The sequence below is a fragment of the Ictidomys tridecemlineatus genome, chromosome 11 (assembly GCF_052094955.1).
Source record: "Ictidomys tridecemlineatus isolate mIctTri1 chromosome 11, mIctTri1.hap1, whole genome shotgun sequence".
NCBI lineage: Eukaryota > Metazoa > Chordata > Mammalia > Rodentia > Sciuridae > Ictidomys > Ictidomys tridecemlineatus.
The window spans coordinates 63424497-63444280 of NC_135487.1; positions in this window are offsets into that span (position 1 = coordinate 63424497).

The following is a 19784-nucleotide window of genomic DNA, read 5'->3' on the forward strand; positions in this document are numbered from 1 at the left end:
TTTAAGGTTTAGACTAAAAATTTCCACACATTTTGCTTTGCCACCTAAAGTCAAAGAATAAAGAAATACCTTTCACCTGTTTTGGAGAAATGACCACAAGATGAGTTCATGGCTAAGGAATTAAATATAATGATGTGATCTATTTGGTCTGGTACTCAGTTCCTTCATCTAAAGAATGAAATCCTTTGAAAGATTTGTTGAAATATTTGAGAAAATATCCATCTAGCAGCCAATACATAGTAGGTGTTTGACACTTAAAAATATTTAGTTTTATTGTGGTTGCAATTAAGAGATTAAGATGTATTTATAAAGATCATTTAGAGAAAATTATACCAACCATTACTTCCAAATATCTTTTTTTAAATTTCTACCTGTGTTTCCAGTAGAGATAAGAGAAAAAGAAAATGTTATTGAGAGCTCAGTTCTATTTACAAAGGAATTCCCTGAAATCAAATATTTTATATTTAAGATTTTAGAAAAATGATAGCGTACTCCTAACTCAGCATGTCTGTTTGAGATTTAAATTGCACAAAATATGAAATTAAATGCATTTTATTGAATTTGTTTCTGTTGATTTACTTTGCTGAAGCAGGTTAAGAAGGAAAAAAAATTACCTAAAAAATATAATTGTTTAAACCTCAGATACTCAGATTGAGGCTAATTAAGTACTCTAACAGAAAGACAGAGACAACATTATTTAGAAAATTGAAGTTAGAAGAATTTAACTTCATATCTATTCAACAAGGGTTTTTGTTTCTATTGTTGACTTAAGAAATTTTTACTCTGAATTCCTAAATCATGAGGCATATAAAGTCCATTTCACTATCTGAACAAGGTCACAATTTCCTATTGAAGTATAGTCTGTTATGGTGTTTGTAAACAAAAGAGATCTTCCTTCAATTTCTTTCTTGTTACTTTGGTTTTGCAACATGAATCAATGATATAGCAACTGCTTTTGTCTTCCAATTATTTTGAATAAATTGTTCTTTTAATTTTTTTCCTTATTTTTTCACTTCATGTAATTGTATTGAAAACAATAATTAGAGACATAGAAAGTAAGTGTATTTTCTTTTTGGGGGATTGAGGGTTATAATAGAGATTGAACTCAGGAGCATTCAAACACTGAGCCATACCACTAACCCTATTTTTTATTTTATTTAGAGACAGGGTCTCACTGAGTTGCTTAGTGTCTCACTTTTGCTGATTTTAAACTTGTGATCCTCCTGCCTCAGCCACCTGAGCCACTGGACTTATAGGCATGTGCCATCACTCTCAGTTTATATTTTCAATATAATAAGAATCATAGCTTATCAGAAGCAGTAAAACTGTTGATTTGATGGAATAATTTAGTACTCTGTAATATGAGAAAATATTATAGCAATATTAACTGAGGGAATATTTTTATTTTAGCCTGCTATCTTACCAAAAATGCACATAATCTTAATTTACTCAAGTAAAGAAAATGGGGTAAGAATTGACACTACTTTTGATTGATGAACTGTAAAATTAGTGGCTATGATTCCAAATACCACTTCTAATTGGTCAGAATATAAAGTTCATTTGAAAAGTATGTTTATAGAATAATAAAAAACGGAGCACTTATTTTAATTTTTTTTGCTGGTATAATTGCTGCTATTGTCTAAATGTTTGTGTTCCTCCCACAACAAGTTCATATGCTGAAATCTAAACACTGCTATGATGGTATTAGGATATGGGGCCTGTGGGAGGTGAATAGGCCAAGTCCTCATTAATGTAAGTTGTGCACTCATCAAATAGGCACAGAAAGTTCCTTTGTACCTTCTACCATGTGAAGATATACCGAGAAGTAACCATCTAAGAACCAGAAAGTGAGCCCTTCCCAGACAGTGGGTCCTCTGGCACATTGATCTTGGATTTCCCAGCCACTATAACTATAAGAAGAAAAAAGAAATCTAATTTTTCTAAGGTATCTAGTTTAATATATTTTTATAACAGAATAAATGGACTGAGATAATTATTCTTTATTATTTTTTAAATAGTAGGCTCAACTTATTGTTTATAAGCTTGTACAAAGGTATTTATTTAACAAGTATTTATTGAGTTTCTTTCCTATGTCCAGAATTACTCTTAGTATAGAGATACTACAATAAAAATAAAATAAAATATACTCTCCTTGTGGTATTTACCATCTGGTTGAAGAGACACATGTAAAATATAGTGTATTTTTTTTCATGACACTGTGGTAAATTGGTGGAAATAATGCAGAATAAGAAGATATAAAAGTCCATCTTTATAGCTATTTGCATTTTTAAGTAAAGGGTTCATAGGTGGGTTTTAGACAAATACTTTTAAAAAAGTTAGAAATTATTGCCATGTGGATATTTGGGGCATGGATGTTACAGACAGAAAGCACCATAAGTGCAAAGGCTTGAGACTAAAGTCTGCCCTGAATATCAACTGAGCAGCAAGGAAATCAACATGTGCATGTAAAAACAAGGGTGATGACATATGAGATAAGATAGGAGAGAAGGAGAAGGAGAGGCACATGGGTGGGGTGGTGCACCTTCTGGAAAGCATATAGGCCACTGTAGTTTTATATTCAGAGTGGGGCAGGAAGCTGTTGTGTGTCTTGAAGAAGAGGAATAGCACGATAAGACTTCATTTCCATGTGATCATTCTGGCTTCTCTACATACAGAAGATTGTAAAGAAACATAAAGTGACTAAGGACATCAGTGAGTGGCTAGTATAATAACTCAGGTGAGTCACTACCAATGTTTGAACCAGAGTTATAGTGGTGTTGCAAGAGTGAGAAGTGGTCAGATTTCCATGTGTTTTCAAAGTAGGTTTAATAGAAATTTCTTACAAAGTAGACAGAAAATAGAGGAGAGAAATCAAAGTGGGGGCTTTATGGGCCTTGGCTGCTTAAGGATAAAACTTATCTTTCCTGAGATGAGACAAAAGACAGAGGAGCTGGATTTAGAGAAATGACCAATATTCCAACTTTGACATGAACACGAATGTGTCAGGAAGGTAACCTGAGTATCTTAGAATCTGGGGGCAGAGGTCTGAATGCAAAATAAAAATGCTGGAAGTGCCAGTTAGAAGTAATTTTTAAAGCTGAACGAAAGAATGAGTTTGAGGGTCTGGGGTTGTGGCTCAGAAGTAGAGTGCTTACCTAGCATGCGTGAGGCACTGGGTTCAATCCTCAGCACCACACAAAAATAAAATAAAGGTATTGTGTCCACCTACAACTAAAGAATAAATATTAAAAAAAAAATAAAGAATGAGTTTGATAGACACACAGTCCAGAAACTACAATGTGGGTACTCCAACCCTGAGAGGTAAAGAAAAAGGAACTAGGAAAGAAAACTAAGGGCAATAAGAGAGGTGGGAGAAATTTAAGGACTCCACATAAGAGAAGCCAAGAGAAAACAGTATTAGAGAAGAGATGATGTAATCTCATGCGGCAAATATTGCTTATAAATCAAGAAAAATGAGAACTGAGAATTTCCCACTGGATATTTCCATACATGATCTCTAGTGGAGTTGGTAAAAGCCCTTTCAGTTGGAGTGTATAGATGAAAGTCTAATTATAGAAGGCTCCATAAGGAACAGAAGAACAGCCCTCAGATATAGCATATAGATACCTGCCATATTTCATTAGCTCTAATATGTAACTATTTCATATTTTAAATCTTTGAGATTGGGACATATATTCAAGTTATAGCATTTTTTCTTATTACTACCTAGGCATCTATTTTAATGCAATTGTCATTGCTTGCTTATTTATGTACTTTGTCACAGGTTTTAGAACTTTGATATACTGCTACAAAAAATAAAAACAAAATTACAAAGCTCTTTCAACATACACCAATTAAAAAATAAAAACAATGTGAATAAAAACTTAAGTCATAGTCATCAATTATTATGAATCAATATGACTACTGATTATAACGACTAGCATGATAAATATGATTTTTATGAAGTTTAGCCACTAGGGGACCACAGGAGTGAGGAAATAGCTGGAGGTTACTACAAGGTCAAGATGAATTTGGTTCAGGGTGGACATAATTAAGTTGTACTTGCATAATAAAGAAAATTATCTGATAGAATGTAAAAATTGGATGCAGCATGACATATTTAAGGTACATCTTTCATATATTTATGACCATGAAAATAAAACTTGCATCAGTGATTATATGTCTAATGAGGAAATTTTGCTGAAATCATTCAATATATTCTTTTGTGTTCACAGGATAAAAATGGCTTTAAAACCTTTCTGTAGATTAGAGAAATAAAGATTCAAACTCAATGGAAACTATATTCTCATATATTTAAGAAATATTAACTGCTGATTTATAAAAATTTTGCTCAATACAACTATTAACTTCTGGGCTCATTTGATACCTTATAGAGTTGCTATAAATAATTTTACATAGAAAGTATGTCAAAAAGAAATGTTTCTATTTCTTTTTATACTGAAGTAAGAATTACTTTTAATTAGTATGATAGTTTTATAATCATGTATTTTAGTGGAAATTTCTGCCTATATTATATTCAGTGCACAAGTAAGAAGATTCCTAACTTACAAATTATATCTATATCTATATCTATATCTATATACAAATTGAGTTTTCATATATATGTAAATATGCAAAAATAATTTACAATAATTTAAGAGAATATTTTATGTTCTTGGAATAGTGAATAATAATATATACTACTGTCCTGAAAATCAGCAAAATAAGTATTATAAGATGATTCTTTTTGCAGATGATGAATGTAGAGTACATGTATGTGTGTGTGTGTGTATTGCTGACAGTGGAACACAGAGCCACACACATGCTAAGCAAGTGCTTTAGTACTAAGCTACAGTCCCAGTCTGGTATATATATTTTGGAGACATAGGTGGTTGACAGGTCTAAAACTGCTCAACAGTCTGTGCATCCCTATGCATCTTTTTATTTATTTATTTATTTATTTTTGCACCTGGGGCACTTGAATCTATCTCCAGCCCTTTTCATTTATTTACTTTTTAAATTTTTTTCTTTCTTTTTTTATTGGTTGTTCAAAACATTTCAAAGCTCTTGACATATCATGTTTCATACATTAGATTCAAGTTGGTTATGAACTCCCATTTTTACCCCAAATACAGATTACAGAATCACATCTGTTACATATCCACATTTTTACATAATGCCCTATTAGTAACAGTTGTATTCTGCTACCTTTCCTATCCTCTACTATCCCCCCTCCCCTCTTCTCTCTCTACCCCATCTACTGTATTTCATTTCTCTCCTTGTTTATTTACCCGTTCCCCTCGCAACCTCTTATGTGTGATTTTGTATAACAATGAGGGTCTCCCTCCATTACCATGTAATTTCCCTTTTCTCTCCCTTTTCCTCCCACCTAGTGTATCTGTTTAATGTTGATCTTTTCTTCCTGCTCTTCCTCCCTGCTCTGATCTTGGTTGTTCTCATTATATCAAAGAAGACATTTGGTATTTGTTTTTTAGGGATTGGCTAGCTTCACTAAGCATAATCTGCTCTAGTGCCATCCATTTCCCTGCAAAATCCATGATTTTGTCATTTTTAGTGCTGCATAATATTCCATGGTGTATAAATGCCACATTTTTTTTATCCATTCATCTATTGAAGGGCATCTGGGTTGGTTCCACAGTCTAGCAATTGTGAATTGTGCCGCTATGAACATCGATGTGGCAGTATCCCTGTAGTAAGCTCTTTTAAAGTCTTCAGGGAATAGTCCAAGAAGGGCAATAGCTGGGTCAAATGGTGGTTCCATTCCCAGCTTTCCCAGGAATCTCCATACTGCTTTCCAAATTGGCCGCACTAGTTTGCAGTCCCACCAGCAAGGTACAAGAGTACCCTTTTCCCCACATCCTCGCCAGCACTTGTTGTTGTTTGACTTCATAATGGCTGCCAATCTTACTCCAGTGAGATGGTATCTTAGGGTGGTTTTGATTTGCATTTCTCTGACTGCTAGAGATGGTGAGTATTTTTTCATGTACTTGTTGATTGATTGTATGTCCTCCTCTGAGACGTGTCTGTTCAGGTCTTTGGCCCATTTGTTGATTGGGTTATTTGTTTTCTTATTGTTTAATTGTTTGAGTTCTTTGTATACTCTGGATATTAGGGCTCTATCTGAAGTGTGAGGAGTAAAAATTTGTTCCCATGATGTAGGCTCCCTGTTTACCTCTCTTATTGTTTCTCTTGCTGAGAAAAAACTTTTCAGTTTAAGTAAGTCCCATTTATTGATTCTTGTTATTAACTCTTGTGCTATGGGTGTCCGGTTAAGGAATTTGGAACCCGACCCCACAATATGTAGATCGGAGCCAACTTTTTCTTCTATCAAACACAGAGTCTCATTTGATATCTAGCTCCTTGATCCACTTTGAGTTAACTTTGTGCATGGTGAGAGGAGGGGATTCAGATTCATTTTGTTGCAAATGGATTTCCAGTTTTCCCAGCACCATTTGTTGAAGATGCTATCCTTCCTCCATTGCATGCTTTTAGCTCCTTTATCAAATATAAGATAGTTGTAGCTTTGTGGATTAGTCTCTGTGTCCTCTATTCTGTACCATTGGTCCACCCGCCTGTTTTGGTACCAGTACCATGATGTCTTTGTTACTATTGCTCTGCAATATAGTTTGAAATCTGGTATCGCTATACCGCCTGATTCACGCTTCCTGCTTAGAATTGCTTTTGCTATTCTGGGTCTTTTATTTTTCCATATGAATTTCATGATTGCTTTATCTATTTCTACAAGAAATGCCGTTGGGATTTTGATTGGGATTGCATTAAACCTATAGAGAACTTTTGGTAATATCGCCATTTTGATGATGTTAGTTCTGCCTATCCATAAACAGGGTATATTTTTCCATCTTCTAAGATCTTCTTCTACTTCTCTCTTTAGGGTTTTGTAGTTTTCATTGTATAGATCTTTCACCTCTTTTGTTAGGTTGATTCCCAAGTATTTTATTTTTTTTGAGGATATTGTGAATGGAGTGTTTTTCCTCATTTCCATTTCAGAAGTTTTGTCGCTGATATACAGAAATGCCTTTGATTTATGCGTGTTAATTTTATATCCTGCCACTTTGCTGAATTCATTTATTACTTCTAATAGTTTTTTTGTAGACCGTTTTGGTTCTTCTAGGTATAGAATCATGTCATCCGCAAATAGTGATAATTTAAGTTCTTCTTTTCCTATTTTTATGCTTTTAATTTCTTTCATCTAATTGCTCTGGCCAGTGTTTCGAGAACTATATTGAATAGAAGTGGTGATAGAGGGCATCCCTGTCTTGTTCCAGATTTTAGGGGGAATACCTTCAATTTTTCTCCATTGAGAATGATGCTAGCCTGAGGCTTGGCATAAATAGCTTTTACAATGTCAAGGTAAGTTCCTGTTATCCCTAGTTTTTCTAGTGTTTTGAACATAAAGGGATGCTGTACTTTGTCGAATGCTTTTTCTGCATCGATTGAGATGATCATATGGTTCTTATCTTTAAGTCGATTGATGTGGTGAATAACATTTATTGATTTCCATATATTGAATCATCCTTGCATCCCAGGAATGAATCCTACTTGATCATGGTGTACAATTTTTTTGACGTGCCTTTGTATCCGATTCACCAGAATTTTATTGAGGAATTTTGCATCTAGGTTCATCAGAGATATTGGTCTGTAGTTTTCTTTCTTTGAGGTGTCTTTGTCTGGTTTCGGAATCAGGGTGATGTTGGCCTCATAGAATGAATTTGGCAGAGCTCCCTCTTTTTCTATTTCCTGAAATAACTTGAAAAGTATTGGTATTAATTCTTCTTTAAAGGTTTTGTAAAACTCTGCTGTATACCCATCCGGTCCTGGGCTTTTCTTGGTTGGAAGTCTTTTGATTGCTTCTTCTATTTCATCTATTGATATTTGTCTGTTTAAGTTGTGGGTATCCTCCTGACTCAGTCTGGGCAAATCATATGACTTAAGGAATTTATCGATGTCTTCACTATCCTCTATTTTATTGGGATATAGGTTTTCAAAATAATTTCTAATTGTCTTCTGTATTTCTGTAGTGTCTGTTGTAATATTGCCTTTTTCATCCCGTATGTTAGTAATTTGAGTTCTCTCTCTTCTTCTCTTCGTTAGCATGGCTAGGGGTCTGTTGATCTTATTTATTTTTTCAAAGAACCAACTTTTAGTTTTGTTAATTTTTTTAATAGTTTCTTTTGTTTCAATTTCATTGATTTCCGCTCTGATTTTAATTATTTCTTGCCTTCTGCTACATTTGCTGTTGTTTTGCTCTTCCTTTTCTAGGTCTTTGAGATGGAGTGTGAGCTCATTTATTTGTTGGTTTTTCCTTTTTTTGAGTATGACCTCCAGGCGATGAATTTCCCTCTTAAAACTGCTTTCATTGTGTCCCATAGATTCCGATATGTTGTGTCTGTATTTTCATTTATCTCTAAGAATTTTTTTTATTTCCTCCTTTATGTCTTCTGTAACCCATTGATCATTCAGTAACATATTGTTCATTTTTCATATGATGTAGGATTTTTCATTCCTTCTTTTATCATTGATTTCCATTTTCATTGCATTATGATCAGATAAAATGCATGGTATTATCTCCACCCCTGGATATTTACTGAGGGATGCCCTATGGCATAATATATGGTCTATTTTTAAGAAGGATCCATGTGCTGTTGAAAAAAAAGTATAGCCACTTGATGTTGGATGATATATTCTATATATGTCAGTTAAGTCTCGGTTGTTGATTGTGATATTGAGTTCTATAGTTTCTTTACTCAACTTTTGTTTGGAAGATCTGTCCAATGGTGAGAGAGGTGTGTTGAAGTCACCCATAATTATTGTATTGTGGTCTATTTGATTCTTGAACTTGAGGAGAATTTCTTTCATGAACGTCGCAGCACCATTATTTGGTGCACAAATATTGATAATTGTTATGTCTTGTTGGGGAATGGTTCCTTTTAACAGTATATAATGACCTTCCTTATCCCTTTTGATTAATTTAGTCTTGAAGTCGATTTTATTCCATATGAGGATGGCCACTCTTGCCTGCTTACGAGGACCGTGTGCGTGGTATATTTTTTCCCACCCTTTCACCTTCAGCCTGTATATGTCTTTTCCAATCAGATGTGTCTCCTGGATGCAGCATATTGTTGGATTTGTTTTTTTAATCCATGTTACCAGCCTATGTCCCTTTATTGGAGAGTTTAAGCCATTAACGTTTAGAGTTACTATTGATGTATGGTTTGTACTTCCAGCCATGTTTGATTATTTATCTTCTTTTAGTTTGTTTCTCCAAGATTAGCTTTCCCCCTGCCCTCTGACTTTATAGAGGCACTTCCCACTGATGGTTTTGGTTATTGTTTTTCATTTCTTCCTCATGTAATGTTTTGCTCAAGACGCTTTGCAATGCTGGTTTTCTGGCTACGAATTCTTTTAGCTTTTGTTTATCCTGAAAGATTTTTATTTCGTTGTCGTACCTGAAGCTTAATTTTGCTGGATACAAAATTCTTGGTTGGCATCCATTGTCTCAGTGTTTGAAATACGTTGTTCCAGGATCTTCTCGCTTTCAGCGTCTGTGATGAAAAATCCATTGTTAACCTTATTGGTTTACCCTTAAATGTAATCTGCCTCTTTTCTCTTGTAGCTTTTAATATTTTCTCTTTGCTCTGTATGTTGGATATCTTCATAACAATGTGTCTTGGCGTTGGTCTACTGTGATTTTGTGTGCTCGGTGTCCTGTATGCATCTACAATTTGTATATCTGTTTCCTTTTTTATTTCTGGAAAGTTTTCTGTAATTATTTCATTCAACAGGTTACTCATTCCCTTGGTATTAATCTCTGTGCCTTCTTCTATCCCGATGACTCGTAAGTTTGGTTTTTTTATGTTATCCCAAATCTCTTGGATGTTTTTCTTGTGATTTTTTACCAGCCTATCTGAGTTGGCTAGACTCCTTTCAAGATCATATATTTTGTCTTCATTATCTGAAGTTCTGGCTTCTACTTGCTCCACTCTGTTGGTGATACTCTCGATTGAGTTTTTAATTTGGTTTATCGTTTCCTTCATTTCTAGAATTATTGTTTGATTTTTTTTAATAATCTCTATCTCCTGATAAAGATGCTTAACTTCTTCTTTTATCTGTTTATGTAATTCATTTTCAATGTGATCTTTAAGGTTCTTTTCCATCTGTCTAAGGTGTTCCTTGAGTTCTTTATATGGCCATTTTTCTGATGACTCTAGGTCCTCCTGAATATTTAGGCTGTCCTTCATTGTTTGTACTCCTTTTCTTCCTTGCTTTTTTATGCTCATGTTACTTCTTGTTCTGTTTGTCTGCTGAGTTACTGTTTACTCTTATAGATTTATTTGATGCTTGGGAGGAGAGATATTAGAAGGGAAGGGAAGAAGTCAAATCCACTGCTGATTACGTATTCAGCTTCTCTGCCGGGAGCGAAGTGAAAGAGGCAGCAGATGGGCGCAAAGCGCCCGCGGCTCTGAGCAGAAAAGCGTCTCTCTTTCAATCTCTTTGTTTTTTCTGCTGTTTGGCAAGGTGGTCCGCTACAGATTAATGGTGATAGGAGCTCTAACAAGCTGTGTGAAATCTCGATTAAAGCTGCTGCTCAGAGTCCCACGCTCAGCACTTCAGCAACCCCCGTAGGCAGCGGCCATCTTCCTACTTTTTAAATTTTGAAATGGGATCTCACTAAGTTTCTTACGACTTTATTAAGTGGCTGAATCAGGCTTTGAACTTGCAATCCTTCTGCCTTAGCCTCTGGGATTAGAAAAATTCTATGAATAATCTGTATTTTAATTAAATAATTAAACAATTATACCTCACACTCTTGCTGATGCCGTTTTTTATTGAGGTATTCCTATGGCTAACTTTTTTACCTTCTAAAGGTCTTTTTTAAAATTTCACAGAGTGAAGACTTTACCATTGACAAACATAAATGCTAGCCCATCATCTATACCACACTCCCTTTCTCTGCTTTAGTTTTCTTCATAGCATATTTGTTGTACCTTTCTGTATAACAGATATACCTTATATTTTTCCTTTGTTTTGTTTGTTTCTGTCTGCCTTCCACATTAGAATGTAAGTTTAATGAACTGGGGAATTTTTATATAATGTGCCAGACACATTATTGGCATTTAAGTATTTTTTCAATGAATAAATTCAGGAAAAAATATAATTTTATTTATGTATCTTTATAAAATATATATATAATTTTATATATGTATATGGATAAAGAAATGTTAAAATAGAAAAAATGAATTTTATATGGAATCATGTATAATTTTACTATACTAAAAATTCATAAATCTAAGGAAGCAATGTTATAATAGTTAAGCAATTTATAGGAGTATAAGAAATTAGATGGAGTAGAAAACTTTTAAGATGAACCATATGAAGAAGTTTTTCTTATCTAAAGTTTTTAAAGGACCATAAAGTTTAAAAGTTTTAAAAGGGCAATACAAAACTTATTTTATAATATGTTTGCTATTTTAAGGTTTGCTTTCAAATATCATCAGAACATTTTCATGATCTTCATATGTGATATGGATAACTGAAGATTTTACCTTTATTTAAAAACTTGAACTATCACAAATTAACTATAAAAGAAAACCCCATTTTAATGAATATTAATAGATAGTATGAAGTATTCCTCTAAATACACACTTTACTTATTATATATTGAATGGATTTCTGTGTGGAATATAAATTTTGGTTTGATTTTCAAATAGACAGCACTAAAATTTTTAATTTAAAATGATCAATAAGTAATAGGAACATTACATAGGGCTTTTAGTTTTTAAACTGACACTCAGAATTCTTTATGATTTGTAATAAGTATGAGAACAAAAAAGAGGATTAAACATTGATTCTCAATAAATTGAAAGGATTAGTGTTTTCTTTGGCATAGAAACTTGCTGAGAAACTCAAGATAGAGTAGTACATTTTAAAATGGTAATTGATGTCTTAAAAACACACGACATTGTAGGTTTAGAAATGAAGGGTTGTAGATGAAAAATAAGTGAATTGAGAAAATAACTTCTCTCTAATATCATCTTTCAAATAGCTGAATAAGTAATGCACATTTTTTAAATGAGAATTGCTGATGTAGTGACAATATAGTTTCTACTAAAATGAACTATTTACTTACTCTATTCAAGATAGAACTTAATTCATTGCAAAGCATTTCAAGTCTTCTTTAGAATCAAAGACTGCGTGGCAGCTGTATGATTTTTCTGCTATACAAATGCATAATTTAGAAATAAATAACCTACTTGCACAAGGGCTTTATTTTTTTTGTAGGGAGAGGACATTATTAGGTCTTAGTAAATCTGATTTGACTTAGAATTATTTGGAGTATCATATCATAGTCAACCCTATAGGTCACTTAATAAAGTAATGGATTCTTATAACGTGGCTTCCTTAATAGGTAGTGTGATTGCCTGACTTTATTTAGTTCTCCTAGGTAAGGAGGTGAAAGTTTATGATTATCAAGGAAGGCAACTTTGGAAAGAAAAAAAAAGAAAAAAGAGAAATTGTGATCTTATTGGTTTTCCAAAAACTATGGAGTTACTCATTCGTGATAGAAGATCAAGCCTTGATTCAAATCCCAGTTTTGTCATTTCATCTGTGCATGATATTGAACAAATTATTGATTGTATCTTAGTTTCTGGTTTCTCATCTAAATAATAACAATGTTTAATTAAAAGGGCCTTGAGATAACACATTTGAAACTTTAAAAAAATGAAAAACGTTCATGCTCATATGAATTGCTGTGATATGGGAAAGTTATTAGAAATACAAAAATCAATGAGTAAATTGCTCATGAGTTTCAGAACCTTAAGTATTGAGTTCAGAATGGCAGTCTGTGTGCCATTGGCTTGTGTAATGATAGGTATTTTAGAGAATTGAAAAGATACTTTTAGATATTAGGAGAGATACAATTGGTATTTTGGACTGACATCCCCGGAGCTATGTCTAGATTTAGCACTCAGAGAGGGACATTGAAAAAGAGAGTTTTGGGTCTTTCCCCCCTCCTAGTTTGGGGCATTTTAAGGATTCTGCAAATTTCAGTTGCTTCTTCAACTAGTGCCAGTCAACCATTTCAAGTGAATTTTTCACTCAGACTGGTTGATTTTCTGGCCCATTAAGACAGCTGATTCAATTCAACTGGGTTTATATAGCTTAATCCCCCATGCATGGTGATTGTCCTACCAAGTGGCAGCAGGACACAGCTATAGGTAATCTTTCATGTAACTCTCTTATCTTCATTTGATATTTCTTTGGCTTTCAATGTAGGGGCTAGGAATAAGATTGCTTTTTTGCCTTAAATCTTTGGAATTGCATCATTGATTCAGATGCTAAAAGAAATAGCTAGAAAGACAACAAATATATATATATATATATATATATATATATATATATATATATATATTATTTTTTTTCCTATTTTTATTTTCATGAAGGCATATCTCTGTTAGTAAGGAGCTGGCTCAATTTTTTCTTCTAGGCTCTGTTTCAAGGAAGTTGAAGTCTGAGACAGTACAACTTGCCTTTGAAGTGCTTTGAATTTCAAAAATGTTACCTTTTTTTTAACTCTACTAATTTTAAAAAGACAAAACAAGCCTTTAGGTCACTAGATCCATATAGTATAGATAAATAGATTTAATGATTTGTTGATTCTAAAAAGTGAATGCTAAAAAAAAAATCTGATTTAGAGCAAAAATGTCTACAGGGATATCTATTATCTTTGCTACAGTTTTATAGATCAAAATAAAGAGTTTGGGTTTTATGCTGAGTGTAATAGTTAATGATAAGCAAGAGCACGACATAGTCTCAGTTACATGTTTAGGAGGTTATTCTGGCTACTGTTTGGAGGATGGGCTGTAAGGAGACATGAAATTGGAGACTAAATAGGTTATTGCAATAAAAGGTGAAAAATGAGTCTAGCTTTGACTTAGATTTGGAACAAAGGAGAAGGTGAAAGTATTCAAATTCTATATATACTTTGGGAGTAGAGTTTCAAAGGGGAATAAATTATTTATAGAGGGGGAGTTAAAGTAATTATGGTTGAGTTTGAATTTTTTTAAGTTATGAAATAAAAGCAAAGTCAAAAAGACATGGAAAAGCTGGGGGCAATGGTGTACACCTATAATCCCAGCAGCTCAGGAGACTGAGGCAGGAGTATAAGAGTTCAAAGCCAGCCCCAGCAAAAACAAGGCACTAAGCAACCCAGCAAGACCCTGTCTCAGCTGGAGGTTTTGCTCAGTGGTTGAGTGCCCCTGAGTTCAATCCCTGGTATATCCTCCAAAAAAATAAAAAGTAAAAGACATGGAATAGACTAAAAAAAAAATAGCAGGCTTGGTAGTAGATGAATAAATGCTCTCTTTAAAACATGAATAGAGTGAGAAGTTATATTTGGGACAATCACATAGAAGTTCAAGTGGGTAGATATGAGTGCATCACGAGGAAGAGTTTGAGCTGAGATCAAAATTTACACATCAGCATTTTAAGCTTTGGGGTTGGGAAAAATTATAAATATGGAGGGATGGAGAGAGAAGAGATGAGGGCCAAAAACAGCTCTCAAATTGTTCAATATTAACATAAGGAAGAGGAGGATCTAGCAATGCCAGATGTTATGTGTTACAGAGCAGGACCCACTCTGGAGCCCAGCACAGAGCTGTAGTAGCCAAGACAAACTTCAGTTACCAGTTTTTGTACCATCAGCAGATTCAAGTGAAACAGAATAGCAATCAAAAGTTTAGCATAGGAACTATGTGGACCACCTCAAAATGATAGCAGACTGGGCTTAGTGGTGCATGCCTACACTCCCAGTGATATAAAGGCTGAGGCAGGAGGATATGAGAAGTTTGAGGCCAGCCTCAGCAATTGAGCAAACCCTGTCTCAAAATAAAAAATAAAAAAGAGGTGGGACTGAATCTCAATGGTGAAACACCCCTGAGTTAAATCCCCAGTAACACTCTCCCCCATGCAAAAAAAAAAAAAAAAAGATAAAGATAATGGTGTGATGCTCTCAACATTGAAGTTTTTAAGGAATTGCACTCTTCCTGTCCTTGCCTTCAATTTCCCTGCCCCATCCTTAATTAGTTTATTACTCTTTGGATAGCCCTCAACAAACTTTCTTTGTGAGGATCTTGATATCCATGTGACATAGTTTCAGTGATAAGGGAGGGCCCTGAGAGCTGGTTAGGAATGATAGTATATGGTTTGGAAAGAGTAGTTTCCCTTGAGAGGTTATAATTAAACATTGCTTGTTGAAGCTTCCACATACTGGACCCAGCTTTTCTGAAGCTCTTCTGTTTCCATTAAGGATCCCTCTGATTTTAAATAATAGTTACCTCAAGGGATTATAATAACCACATTTTAGGGAAGGTGGCGCATAGCAGTGCTCATTCCCCCAAAGCTTACCTGTTCTAATAAGGTGCCCTAGTAGTTTTATGAGTACTAGATTTTTCTTCCTGCATATCCCTAACATCTGTCCTTATTGTTCTTTCCCCTAACCACCTGTTCATTACTAACTAACCTTACAGTATGGAAGTTCAAGAGCAGAAAATGATAATAAAAAAGTAAAAGAGGAGTGAAGGAAGTAGCTTAAATATTGTTAAGAAGTTTTCAAGAACTTATTGATACAAATTCATTGGTGAATTCACAAACGTGTAATATAAACTATTCCTCTTTTACATGCAACAATGAGGAAAAATGACTCTATTCTTTAATGTCATGAAGAGTGAATTTTGTTTTTGATGGTTTGACAATATCTGGGATTACTTGCCTTCAGATGTATTTTTTTTCCCTCTGGTATCAGAGCTGATACCTACCAGCTGCTTTCATAGACTCCTATTTTAACTAACTTCTGTTGGCTTTGGCCAATGGGGAGCACTGACAAAAACTGAAAAGCAGGGAGGGAGGATGGACTAGGATAGCCCTACCCCATTGCAGCCTTTGCTGCACTGTGACCAGCTGTGGCTGAATGTCCTCCATGGATTTGGCTGCAACCAACATAGGTCTCCTAGAGGAGGCCCTGAGATCTGGTAACACTGCTACAAACCTTGTCATTCTAGCGTTAGGGTGGTAGCACCTACTCTCTTCTTTGGAGTTCTCAGTTTTTCATGGAGTAGCTAAAAATTTTCCTGGGTTTAAATGAAAAATTTCATGGATTGAAACTTCTTATCATAGTTTCTGTCTTCAGCTTACCCTCATTGATCAACTGCATAGTTCATTCTTTTTTGGAAAGGCATGAAAAAAGAGAATGGTTAGAGTGGACAGCAGCTCCATCTACAGTTGCAACAGATCGTAGTATTGATGTAATACTATTTTAAGGGAAAATGTTAAGAAAAGCAGTAGCACTACAATTTTGGAATAACTGAGTTACTGAATATAGTGGAATCAGAAATTGCAAAGCTAGTTTTTCTTTCTCACTGATTTTTAAGACTCTTCTTTCTTTCATAACTGCAAATTTTGTTATTTATGATGTGTTAGTGGCGATAGAGCTAACAAAGCTGTAGCACTGCTATTTTATGCTGCCTAGATACTTTCCCTAGCATGCTTAATAAGACTTGGTTTTTCTGATTTTTCCCTCCTTAAAAAACAAAACAAAAACAAACTTCTGCAACATTTTCCTCTTTTATTGAATTTACAGCTAATTTTTTGTCCTCATACTGAGTTTCCACTGAGCATATGAAACCTAACTGCCTCTATAGTTTTTCTTTTCCAGTGACTTTTTCTTTAATCTGGATCACATTTAACTCAGTATTACAATAACCAATGTTTTCTCCATATTTGACTAACTCAACTTTATCCCCATGTTATAATTACTAGTGAAATTATGAATGTATCTTCCAATATCTACAACTGGGACATTTGCCCCCAGTTTGAGCAACTTTACTGAAAGAACTTTAAAATAGGAATACATTTTTTTATTGCTTGGAGATTTTAAGAACATTTTGTTTTTAACTAGAGCTCTTGAGCAAACATTATCATGTATATTGAATGTAAATGGGGTAGTAAGTTGTCTCTTCCAGGGCTAAAACTGAAACCTATTATTAGAAACTTTAGGAAAATAAATTTCAACCTAAACTAAGAATGAAACTCACCAAAGACAGAATGAATTGTCTCTAGAGTTGGTTGGTTTTCATCCCCTACAGGATGGATAAAAGTCAGTGAGAGGCGAGGGTTGCTTAGTGTATATATTGTAGAGGCAAAATATCTGTCAGAGGGATAGTGGGAAAACTTTGTGATTAAGACCAAAAGAGAAAGGAGAGAGCAAGTTAAGACCTTGAGTAGTCCTATGACCTTGAGCTAAATACTTAACATCTCTAAGCTTCAAATTCTTTAACTGTAAAATGAGAATAATGTCCTTGGGGGAGGTTGTGAGGATTAAAGAAACTTCAGTGAGAGATAATACAAGTTATTATCATAGTGACTACCACACAGTTAACTCTGCAAAAACAGTAAATGTTTTACTACTTGATTATTGTTGGGCAAATTGTTTGATTTCATAGATCCGTCTAGTTTTGAAAGACAATTAATACATAATTTCATAGAACAACAACTTCTTTAAGATTCAAAGTTGTATTTTAAGACAAGGCAAAAGTAAATGCAGAAGTTGTTTCTCTATTATAAATAGACTTATCAGAAATATTAATGTTACCCTCTGGGATGTGTTTAAAGATGCAGCTCCATTATCTACATGCATATCTATCTAGATTTAAGTCTACTTATGTGGAGTACAAATACCCTCTTACAGTTTTATAAATTAGTATGTAAGACCAAGTGTGAGAAATAAAATCTTTTTTTTCATGATTTTATCCTATCGAGTTTATCAAGTAAACGTCAGAAATTTAGGAGTATTGATTAAATTCACATTTCAATGAAGCAATATCAAAAGATGGGTAAGACAGATTAGGACTGCTAATAATATTTAATTACTTAGGTTTAAGGTAATGTATGAAGAATTTATAAACACTACAGAGTAGTCCTCACAATCACACTATGAAATACATAGCATTCTAATTTATAGGAGGGAAAAAAGCCCAAGTTTAAGAAGGTTTAGCAAGTTGTCCAGAGTCAAAACGTCTCATAAATGAATTAGGTCAAATGATTGCAGTTCTCAGTCTTTAAAATATAGGTTCATATTTAATTCCCTCACACATCTACAAAAAAGAGTTGTTCCTAAATTTGTAGAATTTATATTTTATAGGTAAGAGATTAAGAAGATGAAAATCATGATCTTTTGACTATTAATTTGCAGTTTAGAAGTTGGTGTTATCTCTGACTTTAAAAATTCCACTTTCTAGCTAAACTCCAGAGAAATTTGAAGTAAGCAATAAAGTGAGTACTTGGTGTTGATTTCTTGAAACATTCCTGGCTCTGATAACCCTGGTCCATAGCCTGATCTCCTCTTCCCACCAAGTCCTGTGCATTTTATTCTGCATATGTTCTGTTCTGGGATGGTCACAGGGAGAAGAGACTTGAAAGGTACAGCAATTCCAACCCAACTACAAACATCCTTGAAAGTAGTTGGGTTTTTTTTTTTTTTGTTGTTGTTGTTGTTTTTCATTTTTTAAAAGCAAACTTTTAATTTCAGAGTAGTTAGAGTTACAGAGAAATTGCAAAGATAATACATAGAGCTCTCATATAGTACATACCCAATTTCTCTTATTTTTACATCTTACATTAATGTGTTAGTTATATTTAGAAAACCAGCAGCAATACATTAGTATTAACCAAAATACTAATGAAATGGATTTCTTCAGTTTTTGCTTAATTTTTTCCCTGTTTCAGAATTCCATCGAAGATGCAATATTATATTTAGTTTTAATGGCTCTAAACTGTAATAATATATCACGTTTTCTTTGTATTTAATGACCAGAGAGTTTTGAGAAATGCAAGTGTTTTGTAGAATTTTATTCACTTATAGTCTCTCTCGTGTTTTTTTTTTTGTTTTGTTTTTTGGTTTTTTTGTTTTTTTTAGACTGGGTGATGAGTTACAGGCAGAAGAACCAGAGAGGGAAATTGCCATTCTTATCATATCACTCCCAGGACTCAGGAATTGATAGGATTTACCATTGTTGATGTTGAACAGGATCATATGGTTGAGGTAGGTTTGGGAACTTTCACCTTAGTAAAATAAGTATTTTTCCCCTTTTAAGAAAGCCACTCTGTGTATCTTATACTTACAGGATTTTTCTGCTTGAAAGATTTATATATTCTGTCCCATTCGCTACCTCTTGAGTTTTAATACCCAGGCTTCATAAAAGATACATATTTTTCAACACAATTATTGGCTCTCAAATATATGGAGAATTGGATACTCCCAAACTCTTCCAACATTTTAGACAAAAGGATGCATAGGAAGTCTCAAGTTACATTGCCAATGAAATTGGCAGAATGTCATGATCGTTTGGACTTGCTATGAGAAGTGCGAAGGCCCCTCAGCATCATGGTCAGCATGAACTGCGCTTTGCTGGAACACATTCTTATAATATCTTTAATGTTTAGCTCTCAATTTGGCCTGATTTTATGCAAAGAGTTCCAAATATTTGAAAAACAACTGGGCAAAATAATGGAAGGATAAAGCAAAATTAGGGGGAAAAGCCATAATAATGGAAGAAAAATTTTCAGCACAAAAATTGATAGCTTGTTAACAACTAAAGTATTCATTTGGTGATGAATAAATTATTGTTTTAAGTATTTTATATGCTAATATGAGAATATATTTGCATATGTAGGTACTTTATGTCATA